Raw genomic sequence first — 17,150 nt, 5'->3', positions numbered from 1 at the left:
GACTCGACTCTTTGATTTGCTTTGACTTGACTTTGACTAAGATCCCCTCCGACCCCCCCCCCCTCCCCGCCGTCGAAGTCCTGCTAGCTCCTCCATATGACCGAAACGGAATGTACTAGTAAATGTGTAGTAAAGATATTATGGCATGTCGAGCAGCTACCAGCGTAAACACTGGTACTACAACGTTGTAGAAGTTGCTAGAGTTCATGATGCCCGGGGGTGGGGGTGGGGGGTTATATCGACGACCACTTATCAAACCACTGCTCAAGAATTAAATTTTAACAAGTGATGATGTATAATAACCTTCATTCTGTTCACAGGCTGCGAACGATTAGACTCCCACCTGTCCTCGGGAGCATCGCTATTAGCTGTTTTGTATGTACCGATATCTACCGTACTAGAATATAGGGCTAATCATTTGTTGACGTGTTAATACTGCGATGCCCCCTTACCTTGCAGTATTACACTTCAACAAATAACTAGCCCTATGTGGTCGTTGAGGGCCCACTGTACAAGGATGCAGTCGATATCCGGGTACAAACAAAACAGCCCTGAGGACTGTGAGAGAGTCTAGCGAACGACGTGTTGTGCCGTGTTGTTGTCTGAACTTGTCTCAGAATGCATATCTAGAGTCATTAATTGTATATGCAAGCCAGTCAATCGACACATTTGATAAATTATATTTACCCACTCCTTGGGATGACTAGAACACAATGTGCTAATCCTTAGTTTTCTCACTAGACCGATTGATCACAATATTCCAAATAGTTTGATGATAACATAGATACCAATATAACTACTTGACCTGCTTCATTTTATTCTTATTCCTGCACGAGATCTAGCTGTTCATTAAAATACAGACAATTCTTACTTGTCTGTGATTAAAGTTATGGACCCAGGTGTGAAAAGGGGGGGGGGAGAAAATTAGTTTCTATGACAACACAAAGTAAAAAAGCCAAGCCTATAAAAAAAATGATTATTACAAGGGATTGAGAGGACAAACAAAACAGACAGAAAATAAGAATAGAAACAATAAATTGTGAAAAATGTCGGAAAACTATTTTAATAGTACCATATACATTGTTTATTGTACATGCCAAGATTTTGTCTTTGAACAGAAAATACGGTTTATATACCCCAGTCGTTTATGTCACGATAATCCGAACCTACTTAATGGATCAAATAGAAAAGGGCCAGACAACTATTGGTATTTTTGTTGATCTAAAAAGGGCATTTGACACAATAGATCATACTATCCTTCTACAGAAGCTTAAATTTTATGGGATAAGAGGCCAACCATTACAATGGTTTGACAGTTATTTTCAATCTCGTAAACAAGTTGTTGTTATTGATGGTAAATCTTCTGAGCCACAACAAATTAAATGTGGAGTGCCACAACGTTCAATTTTAGACCCCACTCTATTTATTATCTATATTAACGATATTGCTAACTCAACTAACTACTTTAATTTTCGATTATTCGCTGATGACACTAATGTATTCAAATCGTTTAACTCCACCATCATCAACCTCGATAATGTCAATACTGAATTTAATAAAATCAATACTTGGTGTGATGCTAACAAACTTACTATTAATGTCAACAAAACTAACTTCATGATTATTAAAAAACAACAAGGCAATTTGTTTTTATCACATCATATGATCGAGGAAGTCACTTCGGCAAGTTATCTTGGCATATCCACTGACTTATCACTTACTTGGAATTCACACGTGAACAATGTTATTTCAAAAATTAGCCCCAAAATTGGTGTCCTTTCTCGTATCAGACATTTTGTACCAAAGTCAATTCTTATCATGATCTATAACACCTTCATCTTACCGCATCTAACATACTGTTTAGAAATCTGGGGTAAAACTTACACTACATTACTAAATCCCATTCTCCGCCTACAGAAAAAAGCAGTTCGACTTATTACATTTTCTAATTTCACTGCACACTCTGATCCTTTATTTCGCCAACTAAATATATTACCACTTCCGAGACTCATCAAATAATAATTTCCCTCCAAATATTACTAACTATTTTGAAGTCCCTACCCATACAGGCATACTTATTCTACACGATCATCTGATAGTGGCAATCTCCGAATACCGAATGCCAGACTCAGTATTACTCAACACAACATTGTATTTGCTGGAGTCAGACACTGGAATTCATTGCCATATCATCTAAAACAAATAAATGCAAGATTTAAATTTCAAAAAGCTTTAAAATCTTACTTATCAGCTTGGTGATTTTGTTTTTCCGTATACTCTTTATAGATTTTCTTTTTCTCGACACTGTGTGACTTTTTTTGTAAATTTTATTGCAGTAATAATTTGTTCTATTTTGTTTGTTTTGAATTGTAGGTTTATACTACTTGAGTTTATATTCAACTTTGTTCTATTTATTTATATCTGGTTGAATAAAGATTCACAACGTCACTGGCATGGTTCTGTGGTGCTCGAAATATGGGTCAAAACGTTCCAAATGGCCATTGATTGATTTAGCCTATTTTCCATAAATTTTGCTTCAATGCGGGAGTATATTGAATTATAATATACAGGTACCCTACAGTTTTCTTCATTCAGCCCGAAAAACACTCGTGACCTACGAATTTCTCACTACTCGTCTAGCGACTCGTACTGAAAATTCTCCTTAGGTCATCCGTAATAAACCTTGCATGGCTGAACGAAGTTCTATATTGGGGAATATTATCTAATTGCATGGTAGTGGTCTAGGCTGAAAGTAATTAATACTGTTCCCCCCTCCCCAAATTTATATTAAGTTATAATATGTATCATATCGGAAAAGGAATGCTTTTTGGACAGACAGACGGACAGACAGACATACAGACAGACAGACAGACAGACAGACAGACAGACAGACAGACAGACAGTATAGTGTAGTATAGTACAGTACAATACAGTACAGTATATTTTATTTGACATGACATAATGTAACAAGTACATCTAGCATCAAAAACAAAATACAGAAACAAAAAACCCAAAAACTATATATATATATATATATATATATATATATATATATATATATATATATATATATATATATATATATATATATATATATATATATATATATATATATATATAGTTGAGTGGTGCTTTTGTTTGTACAAAAGGTGTTAATTATGGCGGTGTGCGATGGGGTCAGGTGTTACACAACAATGTTTATTTCTATGACGACAAGATACAAGTTCATTTCGTTTGTTTAATGTAGATAGTTCGGGTCGGCAGATAATAAAGAACTTTTCTTTGAGGCATATTAAAATTGCACTTCTTGCTTGAGCTATTGTAGGTTGGATTGGATGAAAGTGGTTGCCAGGAAATGGAGTGGCACGGTTTTTATCCTTGAGGGTCCAGATATGTTTGCTGAGTTCCGTAGAGTTCCTATGTTTTGTGTGTTTGAATGATGATGTATGGTTTCTGCACCCATCAAAGCTTATCACAAAATACTTAGTTATTTCCGTTTCATGGGAAAATACATAATACATTGTGCCACACCCGGTCCCATGCAATAACCGGAAGTATATCCGTTCTTATGTCCGTCTATATATCTGATGTTGTTTTTGAAATTTGTTGATGAAGTGTGTGAAGTCATGAGTAATTAAACCCTGAAGCTACAAGTTGTCAGAAGGCTGCACAAAATTACCATTTGTTGACGTATTAAACACTTCCGCGATTGTTTACATACGGTCATCAATCTAGTGTACGCAGTGTTGTCAACGACTAGTGGGGAAGTAATTCAGCTATAATCAAGTGAATTGAACTGTTTCATGCGAAAGATTACTTATTACTTTCAAAAGACAAAATTTTAGTGAAAAATTGCAAACGTTCTAGAGCTATCAGAACTATCCTATATTATAATAAGGACGTGTATTCATGATCATGGTATAAAAATGGCGAACATTTACAAGAACGTGTAGTCAGTTCTGATCAATTTTATGCAAATAATTTTATACCATCATGTAACAAATGTATATCTTGAATTATATTTTGTATTTGTTCATTTTATTACCGAGATGTTTGATATATCCTTAAATTAAAAATAGAAATACCTAAGTAATATATAGAATAAATATATTATATGTTCAGGTGGAGGTGTAAATGGTAACGATACTGTATAGGAACTAGACTAATGTCCAGACGATCACTTCAGATACCACCCATATGCAAATAGCAAATATTGCAGTTAGATACATATACACGTACCATGTAGTTTACCCTACCCTGTGATTCACCGTCACGATGGGTACGTACGTGATAAGGAACTTGGTCATATCATCATGGAGATAATTCACACAATAGACTTTAATGACGTCATACTGTGCGTGTCTGATCAAAGGGTGGTGGTTTTGATGGTGTCCTAAAACGTTCTATCGGAACAGATCACCGCAGTCAAATCACACCGACCTGTTGCCATTACTGCTCTGCAAAGTTCATGAAAACGGTTGCTTCATTTATCAGTTGTTAAAGATTGCACAGGTGATATGCGCGACAGGCGACTCCGATGATAGAGATGCGCAGGTCAGCTGCCATGACGATGAACTGTAATCCTTTGGTGTTTGAAGACATGGATTAATGACTGTCGGGTTCGGTCGGTCTCTGAGAAGGCTCGTGTAGAGCTCGAGCTGTCAAGATGTTGCGTAAGTTTTGATTTTGTATAATACGTACAGTGTAATTGTGTGAGGCTGCTATGAGAATGAATAATACGTAAGACGGTGTGGCATTATCTCACTGTTCCGGGATGTAAGCTTTCAAGTGCATCTATGATCTAGTAAGTAGTACATTCCGGTTAGGTACCGTAGTCTCAGCTCCGATAACGAATTTGAGTTTTCAAATCCCAACGTCAGTCACGTTTATTCACGTATACACATATACCTGTATTTGCCACGTACATTTGCATATCATTTTATGCCATTTCAATTTTTACCACTTCACCCTAGGAACTAATATTTCCTTTGTCATGTCATTCCCCATCTCATTTCAGGCATTAGTCACATGATCACACGACAATGGTTCATCCGATAGAAGTGGCCCATACTCTTTATCCGATGGAAGCCGTATTTTCACGAGCTTAAAACATACCGGTATTTTGTCCACCGGCAAGATTTGGTGGCTAGCAACTCTGTTATTTTGGCTTTGCGATTTTCTCAGATTTTAACCTCTTACACGCAATGTTGTCCCATTTGCAGTGACAAGACTAGACAGCATGTGAACCGGTATTCGTGCGACATGCATGTGACGGAAACGACACCCATAAGTTTGCGGTCCAAAGTACACATTCCTTTCTGATGTCGAATACAGCATGTAAAATTCTAATCTTTAGTTTATCTTCGATGACATTGGTTATAGTCGTCACAATACCGGTGTAAATTGACTGAAAATGGGATGTTGTCACATGGAACTTGTTAAAACATACGACATTTTCTTCCTACAAAAGGCCTACAAAGATAGAGACACGGTAAATATTAGAGTCTCTACTCTGAGTCTCTGTTTATGATTTATAGTTGTCTGCTATGTTTATACACGCACTAAATACCAACCAGTGGAACTGTGTACACAGTATGGCGTCTGTGAATGAATTACAATCGCGAGTTACTAAGAATAACACTAATTTTTTTTACCCTTCATGTGACCCCCCCCCCACTCCCATTACATCAAAATTGAAATGTTAAAGAATATTAGAACAGGTATAATTTTCACATTCACATACATACATACATACATACATACATACATACATACATACATACATACATACATACATACATACATACATACATACATACATACATACATACATGTACATCTCTCTCTGTCTCTCTGTCTCTGTCTCTCTGTGTCTATGTCTCTGTCTGTCTGTCTGTCTGTCTGTCTGTCTCTCTCTCTCTCTCTCTCTCTCTCTCTCTCTCTCTCTCTCTCTCTCTCTCTCTCTCTCTCTCTCGCTCTCTCTCAGCCGTTTACCTTCAAGTTACACAGGTAATACAAGGCTTGTATTACCTATGTAATTATTAGGCAGTTGATAACCAAGCGAATGTCTGATACACAAACAACACAAGGATAAACAAAAGCATTTCACGATAATGTTCCTAGGAGGCGTCCTGAGCTTGGAGGTGTCCGGCCTGGAGGAATGTCCTGCGCCCGGAGGGGGTATGCTGTTAGACTTGTATGAATGTCTGTGGGTGTATTGCTTTATAGGTTTAAATGTAGACAATATACTACTGCTGACATCAGACCGTGGACGAACGGAACCTGTTATAAACATGGAAAGTAAACAAATGAATTAGATTAATAACACTTGGCTCAGCATGTTCAGAGACTTGTATTATATTTCATGGTTTGATAAGAGCAGTCTTTGTGTACATGAAATGCTAGGAAACTGGAAATTTGTTTGTGAACAGTGAACTATTATGTAAAGTGGCAATAAAACTGTTCTTATCAAATGGTGGAATGTAATACAAGTCTCTGTTCTTCCACCATGCTGTGCCAAGTGTTATTAATCCAATTCAATTGTTTACTTTCTCTCGGGGGGGGGGGGGGGGGGTGGGGGGGGGGGCACACTCCCCAATCGCCATCATCATGCTGTTTCTGCCCCAAATCAATGATGAAGGGGAACACTTCTGGCTAAATGTATGCATATAGGTTATAGCCCAATAGCTCCTTGCAAAACCCACATATGTTTGGAAATCGCTTAATACAAAGCTGTTTAGCCTTTGGGAGGAGGGGGGCTACGAAAAGTTTTAGGTTCATGGGGGGGGGGGGGGTAAAATGTTTTGAGAGCGCAAAAGGGAGGGGTTGCGAAATGTTCTAAAATATTTCCTCCTAAGCCCCCCCCCCGTAAATTCTACTCGTTCCCATAGTATCTATTCAGACTACTGCAATGGCCCTATGGAGGCTGTCGTACGTACCACAAAGTAAGTTGTAGTACTCCATAGGGAAACCATTGAACAGTATGAAATCCCCAATAACATGGTCAGAGCTGGTGATTTGAACTCTATAGGTTCTCGGTTCAAACCTTGCCGCTGCCGTTTGTTTCTGAATTGCTAAAGTCCTTGAGCAAGATGGAAACCGCGAGTGTGCCCCAGCCAATCCACCTGTGGATTATTTGCTCCCCGTGGAGTTGAGAAAGTTAAGGGGGAGGGGGTGTTCTGTTATTGATATACATGAGGGTAATAATTGTGAACCGCTCTGCGAGCAATGTGCTGAAGAACGCTACGTGATTATTATTATGCTCATAACTAATGTTTACTAAAAGAATTTTGATAACGAAAAATGCCACTTTTATTTTATTATTTTTGTTATTTTTGTTTATCTTATATTGTAAACATTAACTTGTTGTTGAAATTAGCTATCGAGTCCATTTGATAGGATGTACATGTACTGCATAGATTTTCATGTGATCTCAAATTTGCGAAAGTAAAATGTTTCTACTGATCATCTCCTGTTTTTTGTGCTGGAGGATCTTATCAACCACCATCAGTCGAAACTCGATACTTGGTTTGGTAGTGGGTTGGTAGAACATACTTTGTTATTCAGATTATGACATATTAAGTTACATGTGTCAATGTCCATCAAATGTTACATTTAGTGGAAAATTTGGTATGCGAGGTTCTAGTAGTATGTATGTATGTATGTATGTATGTATGTATGTATGTATGTATGTATGTATGTATGTATGTATGTATGTATGTATGTATGTATGTATGTATGTATGTATGTATGTATGTGTGTGTATGTAGTGTATGTATTGTATGTATGTATGTATGTATGTATGTATGTATGTATGTATGTATGTATGTATGTATGTATGTATGTGTGTGTATGTATGTATGTATGTATGTATGTATGTATATATATGTGTGTGTGTGCGTGCGTGCGTGCGTGCGTGCGTGCGTGTAGGTAGATAGGTATTTACTAGGTATCTTCCAAGAACTAGTCACCAAACAGCCTAGAGTCAGTTGTGTGTCACTCGAAGCATACAGTGTACCCATGAGCAACGTGCACATTTTGTATGGAAAAGGGGAACAGAGTACCAATGTTGGGGTGCGAAGGTTATTATATTCAGGGAATAGTTACATGTAACTGACATAGGGCTAAAGATTACATCGATCTGGTACAATACAGATAAAGTAGATGACCATTGAAGCATTTTGTTGAAGCAGGGCTATCTCTCTGACAGTGACAGATATATATGGACTTCATGTGACATGGTAAAGGTTGACAGAAGAGTTTGAACCTTTATCTGTATTGATTTCATATCACAAGAACTTTTAGTTAAAATTTACACAATGTTTCATTGTTCGATGTAGACCATTGTGTCATATCTGATCGAGTGAAGCAATGAGTTCATCAATTGACCCCCCAATTGTATTATTCCCGTCGCTATTGATTTAAAAACTCAACCTCTGTTGACCCCAACGCATCAACAAATAGAAATCTCCTATACCTCATTTTCTACAATTTTCTATTTCATGTAGAAAACGTCTTACTGAGAGCAGTTGAACAATTGCTATAACACCCCCCCCCACCACACACACACACACACACACACACACACACACAAACACACTTTGCGCATTAAACTATTGTATGGACTCCGGATCCCTAATGACAATTTTGATGCTGTTGATAATCAAACCAGCCAATGGCGGTTTTCTAAGAGGTCGAAAAGAGATAACTTTAGCTTGGATTTCTATTGGCCAATACATCGGTGTCAATATAGTTGACTTTGAAGGGAATGTGGAAAACACTCGAGGATGAATTTCTTAGAATTTCTTAGATGCATGTTGACGAAGCTTGCATACCTAAGACTTTATTTGCATATACTAATTTGTTTGGAATTGGACAATATGTTAAGAATGAGTAGACGTGAGGTTTGTATTTCAAATATTGATTACATGTGGCTATATACTTGACCGTAAGTGTCTGCATAGTAAAGAAGTGATTTGCATAATCGATACGTTTTGGGAGATGTGTAAGAATGGTTATACATTACTTTTTTAGGGTAGGTCCGTGTCAGTTTGTTCCTAATCCCCACGAGGATATGGATACCAGTACAAATTGAGCTTTAATACTATACTAAGCTATGGCGTATGAGAAGTAATATAGCCATGTAATTGTACAGCGAATCCCATTGCTCTAAACGCTATTCGTCCATATTTGTGACTAATTTGCATATAGATTGTCTTTTTGCAATGAAGTTCAGTAATCAGATAAACATCCAAATGAGACTCTGGTACAAACTAATATTAAAGTACACTGAATTGGACGATGACACTCGAGATAAAAAAACACACCAGTTCTGTTAATCTTATGCTGTCCACTGGCACTGATTCGACTTCATTTTTTTTATTTGAAATGTTGCCACATGTCACTGATCGCGTGATGTGGTAATCTGTATTGAGATCAACCCTATGTATATTGTATAGACCATCAATATAGTTGTTCCTAATAATAGCATTCAGTAATTCAGCTCAGTGTTAGCGATGTGTTTGTCAAAGTTTTGATGGCACGTATCACATACCACAGTCGGTGGTACATGTGTGTACTAATGTAATTTGAAACGAACCCATCTTTCAATTTTTTAGTGCAGACAGAAAATGGATTTGTAATTACAATTTCCCACATTATTTGTTGATTTCAAGTGTCTCTACAAAAAGCAGCATGCATAGGCAACCATCAAAAAGTTTATTCAAAGACTAATAAATCAGGGATATATCTATGAAGTGTGTTTTGACAACTCTATAACCTTGGTGGAACAGCAACGTGTTGGTAGGGGGTGTATGTATAGTGGCGGTAGGATCAGGAGCAGACTACCAAAGTGTTTGACATTGAAGAAGGTGGTCGGTATTTTGAATTTATTTGAAGTTACTACTGTGTTGGCAACAAGCAACTCCATCTGGGTCTTTTGCTTTTATTGTTTCTGTTCTAATCAGTGCTGTGCCGACATATTTTAAATTCTCGACCAAATGTTTATCGTAGTCCGACAAGGGCTTTGAAAGGTGAAAAGCTTCGATTAGATCAGCAAGACTTTCCTAGCAGTATTCGATGTTTGGCCAATGTCCATTGGTTAAAACTGAGGAGTCTTTCCAATTGGCGCATAGGTCTAATGGTTACAAAGGTGAACGTAATTGATTCAAGGCTGTCTCCAGTTGCTCACTTTTTGTACTCTCTGTATATTGTTGACTATCAGTGTTCGATGTATTCTGATGATTGTGTCATATATGAGTGAATACAACCCATAACACCAAAGTAAAGCGTTTTCTGTATGTACCACAGTTGCTTATAGCACCCATATCAAGTGTAAAAGTATATTGTTTCATTTGCAGATTTACCAAATTTATGGAAAGGTCACATGCTAGGCTTATAAATAAACCAATTGAAACAGTATACTTTTACACTTGATATGAATGCTATAAACGAGAGTAGCACATAGAGAAAGTGCTTTACAGTGTTACTGGTTGTACATATGTTGGCCTGAAACCACTTTCTCTGAGATCAGAAACGGTAGCAAGGCCAGGATGTTAGAATGTTTTATTCAGACTGATAATAAACTACGAGCAACAGGAGTAACTTTCCGTACTTAGAATTCTTCAGGGTATATGTTGATATTGGTAGCAGGAATTCCAGATTAGCAAATGACCATGTAGTGGAGTGTATTGTAAGTTATAGATGTTTGGGAAGAGTTTCTTACTACTATCTTTGGTGTAACCAAAATTTCTTTTCAGAATCATAGCTGTTACACAACTATGATTGTAACCTGATATTACAACACCTATTCCAATACATTTTAGGTCTTACCAGAAGCCATGCCAATACAACTGTGGCTGTCTGTTTTCCAAATCTTTAATTAAATCATGTTACTATACCACTTGCAAACCCTAAATACATTGCATTACGGGAAATACAAAATGAATCAATCGTTATTGTAAATAATCAAACCACTTTGTTTGTAACCACAGTAACACAGGGGCATGTATTATTGCTTAGATTGTCGTTTTCTTTGGAAAATATCGCACGAATCCTGCTGCTACAAATGTATCAATCTCTATACTACCCTTACAGGTAGGAATACAGTATATAGTCAAAAGGTTGTTATATTTTGTCTGTAGACCTGGAAAACAACAATCTATGAAATATGGACAGGAAGTCCAGTCACGTTGTCTGTAACCACAAACACTTAGTGGTTAGCCAAAGCGTTGTGATAAGGTTACTGCTGAACTGTATCATATCACCAGTGGTTAAGTCTGATTGTTTTATGGTTCACCTTGATATAACAAGTCGTAACCCCGATCATGGAAGTATAACGCACTTCCATGCCCCGATAAAATGATAAGTGCGCGTAGTGTGTGATATGTGTCGATGGCCATGAACCATGTACATAAAAATGATACATGTCATATGAAGATAAGAGTTTCAAGTGGATTGGTTTTAATTCTGTTTGCTTTTATTGATTGTTTTTAGCACAGGCACTCGAATCAATGTGTATGTAATTACATACATATTTTTTTTAATCATATAATCATGTAATTTACATACATATATTTTTTAAAAATCATACACATTGATTCGAGTGCCTGTGGTTTTTAGTGAGGAGGCGTTACGCGCACGTCTGTGTTGTTGGGATGTGTATGCTACACAAGTATCGTGGTGCTACATGTTGACAGCTACATTGTAAAACAGGGAGTGTTCGTCATAAGATATATGCACATCGTATATATATATATTTAACCTCCACTAGCTGCATCTGGGACCTTTTTTTTCAAAGATATATTCACTAAATTTTGGCCAGTTACTTATAAAAAGACAGTGTATATGTTAATTAGTGGTCAATATTATCTGTAGGGAGTGCAGTAGCAAGTTTACGAATCTAGACTGACAGGCCAGCCGTTGTGGGCGCTGTCTAATCTCCCTTTCCCAAACAGGCTGATAAACCCAGACCGATGACGTCATTATAGTCTAGTTTAAATCTTGAGCAAAAGTTTGGTTTTGAATCTGTCACCATGTTAAAACTGTAGTTGGAACTGGAGTATCAGTTTTTGATCAGACAACCACAATATATTCGCTGGAAGTGAATTTTACAAATCACTTTACAGGAAAACATGGAATGTCTATTGTCCTGAGACATGACTGTATGTAAATTACCAAAGTGACCCTTACAAGTAATATGACCGTCCGTGAATTTGAAACAAAAGGACGCCATGAGAACAATTGTTTTTCAGACACGCTATCTTTTAAAATACCAAAGTCATGACATTCTTCCATCTTATCTAAAATGTGATGTCCTCATCACTAAACTCTCTTTTTCTGAGAAAAAATGATAGTAGGTGCCCTTAAATGTTTTTTGATAATACCTTCCATGGAGTAAAGAAAGGTGTTCATCATCACTGTGAGGATATTTAGAAATAGTATCAAAGGTGTATGTGAATATATGAAAATAGCGCCATACAACAATTTCAAGTTATGACACTTACATGGTTCCAGGTGTAGCAAGGGACCGTGTCAATATCACGTTGGTAAGTCATGGTAACACTTCGGAAAGCATCGACACCAAGCTAGGCTCCTGGTTGAAGTACTAAAAAATTAATAAAGACTAAACTCTTCACTTTTTTTATTCCTTTAAACGACCCGACCATTTTTTAAAAATATAAACCCCTTGTGTAACCTATAAAATGTTTTATACAAAAATTAATAAAATATTTTTTTAAATAAAATATTTAAAAAAATGAATTGTTATTAAAAAGTAATACACTTGTATTGCCGTGAGGAATTTTGAGATAACATACACCGCGTGTGGCCATAGTGGGACATTATTTTCTTATTATTTGTTATTTATAATGTAACATACTATGTACAGTTTCTTTTGGTTTCTGAGTGGTAGTATGAAACAAAGCCAGTGAAAACTAGCATGAAACGGATGGACCATATTATATATGTACATGCATGATGCACATGTGGTTCCAGGTACATAGCCAGTGATCTAGGGACCGGGCCAATTTCAAGTTGATATCTAGCGAGGGGGTATAAATGGATGTCACCATTTAAATGGAGACGATATTGCTGCCATGGGCGATCAGACTGAATTCACTAAGCTTCATAAAAAAAAGAGTTAAGAAATAAATACGTTTAGTACTTTCGCCATAAATGTCCGCTGCCAGAATATATGAACGAATGTCTGTAAAATAATCATATATTATTATGGTGGGGGCCTGTACCCCCCCCCCCTTTTACATTAATCTTACATGGGGGAGGGGTCTTTTGTGTTTACTTACTAAAAAGCAAATGCAAAGAATTTGAGTATATTCAAACAAATAAATTCCATTAGGAGAGGTTGATTGTTCGTATTAGTATGAACATATTATATATGACGTAATGAAATAATGGGGTCAGAAAGTGTGATGACCCTGCATATTTGCAAAAGTGTGTTGACCGTGCCCTCCATAGTCACATTAACCCATAGGGGCGGGTAATATTTCTTAGATTGTTGTTTTCCTGGTCTACAGGCTACATATTACAACCTTTTGACTATATATTCGTACTTGTAAGTAAGGAAAAACAGTGTTGTTGTGTTAAAAAAGAGTTAGTGTTGTTTTTACTAGTAAGCTTATATAGAGATTGATACATTTGTAGCAGCATGATTCATACGATTTTTTCTCAAGAAAACGGCAATCCAAGCGATAATACGTGCCCCCTGTGCATTAACCCTATAGTTTAAAAAGACTGACTTCGGCTGGGCCCAGATATGAAAAAAAAATTAAAAGCCCACATGATTTATAATTCATTATTCTTGCAATAATCGTGACTCATGGAGCAATGGTCAATGTGTCACTATTACCATTAGATAGGCAAACAACAGACTCGACCCTAACTCGACCCTTGTATTGTATGAGTTTACTCCAGAGTCTGTAACTCCGAGTACACTTTACGTAATCAAGTTTATCACTCACTGTACACACTGAGTTACTTGTCAGATTTTGTCTGGATTTTAAATGACACAAGGTTGGCATTTTGCTTGAACAAAGTAACAGTTAACCACAACTAACAATTATTTCACTCATATATTATGATATTAATTTGTGACGGTGGCAGTGGCGGGATGTGGTAGCCGTAGGATTCGGAACTGGTGGCAGCGGTGGGATCATACCAAAATCGCAAAATAATGCAAAGTTTAATAGATAAAAAGTGAGTCAAAATAAAATGGGTTTATAGTCAAAATTGTTGTTCCCGGCGAAAACTGATTAAAATATAGGAACAAGTGGGTAACAAAATTAATGTCCCCCAATTTTGTTTGTTTTGGATTCCCACATCTCCAGATGTGTCGCCTAGCTTCTGTCTTCTCCAGATATCAAATAGTCGCATTATAATGTACAAGTGGAACACATTTCAAATCAATTCAAAAGTTGTCTGATCGTTGTCATCTTGGCTGACCAACTCCACACATTGAATACCAGTGTAGTGTCTGGGTTCCACGAAGTATTACGTAATTTATATTGACCCCTTGCAATATGACACGGTGTGTTTTCTTTTGTTGTGACGTGTTTGGTTGCCAGGTGTAATAGCCAACGCGTTTAATATGCCGACTGGATTGTTTTAAAATCAAAGCAAGAAATGAAATTGCAGAGTGAACGAATTACCACGTAATGGTGGTATAACTCAGTCAGTTTGATAACGTTTAGAACAGTTTTATTCCCCTTGTGCTATACGTCATTTTTATGGCAGGAAAGGTGAGTCAGCTATGTCTTTGCTTTCGTTTCGAGGAATTTCTGTGGGTGTTTCCGGCGAATTGTACAGTATACATTGGTAATTTTATTAATTCTAGCCGGTAACATACTTCTAAGTTCTAATCACGGCTCTATGAAGATTGGTCATTATTCTAATGGTGTCTCTTTTAGAGAGGGGAGAACATACCGTACAGCCATGGCATTGCCTGGGGGGACCACTTTAAAGAGAAATCCCTCCAATCGCTCAGGGTGTTTGCTGTTCCTGCTTGTTATCACAGACGTAATGGTGAACCCTCGGCCCGACCATCTACCCCTCTCTACCTCACGCACTTACGATCGTGGATCTCATAGGGGCGTGTAATATTTCATAGATTGTTGTTTTCCAGGTCTACAGACTAAATTTAATAACATTTTGACTATATATTCCTACCTGTATGAAGAAAAGAGTGCTACTAGTATAGTAATAGAGATTGATACATTTGTAGCAGCAGAATTCGTACGATATTCCTCTAAAAATCGGCAATCTAAGCAATATACGTGTCCCTGTGGTGGATCTTGGGTACGATCCATCCCAGTTTAATTTCAGACAACGAGTTCGTACAAAATTATCACCTACAGACGACAATTTCTCTCGTTTTTTTTCAACCACTATATCACATAATAGCCATCCATGGATGCATACCATGGTATAGCCTTCTCGTTTGACAGATGATAGTATACCCAGTCCAAGACGTGGAATTTATTTACTGAGTAAAGACAGTCTGAAGAAGTACAAAAAATACACGAAATACGTGTCATGACCGTAATAACAATCATAATCACTGAAATGGTCGCACATTGATCAAATGTCACTGTATACAGTATAGATGTGTTGTAGTTTGACAACACAGTTAGAAATGTTGTGATGACGGGGTCGGGAGGGGAGGGTTTTTTTTTATTAATATGGTAATATATGCACAGCTGAATGAATAATTAGATTACATGACTGGATTCCAATTATAGATCTCAGATAATTATTAAAATTGTTCTCCTTTTCAAATCACTGAATAGAAAAATACCAGATGGTTACAGTCAAAGCCATTAGCAATCTTTCTATATAACTATTACGTGGCATGGTACAAGCGATACTTTTATAAATGAATTGTTTTTATAAAAATATCTCCGTAAATATTGCTACAAATGGGGCCCACAGTAATTGTCATATAAATACAGTTGATATAGTGAAGACGCTGATAAATAACACTCATTTTAAAAGTAGCCGTTAGAAAATCGATCGGAACAAGCTTTTACTACACAAGAACTACCCATTAGATCGCAGGGATGGACTAAAGTCATTGCAGGCCCGTCGAAATATATTCAAAATGGACGATCGACTATTGATACTGTCAATTCGTGTCGCTTCAAAAAAAAAAAAGCTGTATATATATATATATATATATATAGTGTGAAATGTCACTGCCTTTCAAGCCACTGGTACTAAGTATCATGCTAGCCACGAACCGCACCGTTACCGTCTGAAAATGCCGCCATGTACTCATTACTATGTACATAAACTTACAATACATACAAGTAAATGTAAATGGTTGTCTTTTTTGAGTAAAGCAATGTAGGTATTTTTTCTTTGGATAAACTATGATACTGAATGGAATGTGTCGTATTGCGTGTTCACTCTGACCATGTGGGTTATAATTTATATGATGCGCTGACAGTCACTTTTATTGCTGAGAATACCGGGCTCACCGTGCGTGAAATCATACTAAACTTCAAGTTCGGGAAATTACTTGAAACGCTTCGACGTCTATTGTGAATCATCAAAAATACATGTGGCAGGCATAGGCTAGGATCGCTACTGTTTTTTTTGGTAGGATCGAAATATCGTAGAAACAACAATGTATTATTTTTGACAACAGTGACAATGATTGTATGGAAATAAGATGTCCCTACCCTGTTAGTCAATCATGTCGCCCAACGTATTTGTAATCTCTATTGTTATGCTAATTTGTCAGACTAAAGCAAATAATCATTTCGCATATCTAAATATTCACAAACCGGTAGTCAGCTAATAAGAATAGCTAATTAACATCGAGAATAAAAAGTGATATCGAAAGTGGAAGAAACGAGACCGACATCGGCCGAGTGATTGCTGTCGAAAAGTTATTGAGATGCTCCTGTTGTTGTGCCAATCGAACTTCAAGCGTTACTGACACTAGTGAAACACCGTGTATCTTGAAAGAGTACGTTAGTACGGTAGGTGTAGAAGCTCTGTCACAGATCTCTTCCCACCCGAGTCTTTGCTTGACCATTCATAAAAAAGTAACGTGAAATCACCATTTCTTGGGCGCGGGCGTGTCTTACTAGAGAACTACAAGTACATCTCCTTGGCTTACGATTTATATAAAC

Source organism: Glandiceps talaboti, chromosome 5, assembly GCF_964340395.1.
Source record: "Glandiceps talaboti chromosome 5, keGlaTala1.1, whole genome shotgun sequence".
NCBI classification, from domain to species: Eukaryota; Metazoa; Hemichordata; class Enteropneusta; family Spengelidae; genus Glandiceps; species Glandiceps talaboti.
This window is presented reverse-complemented; position numbering follows the sequence as displayed.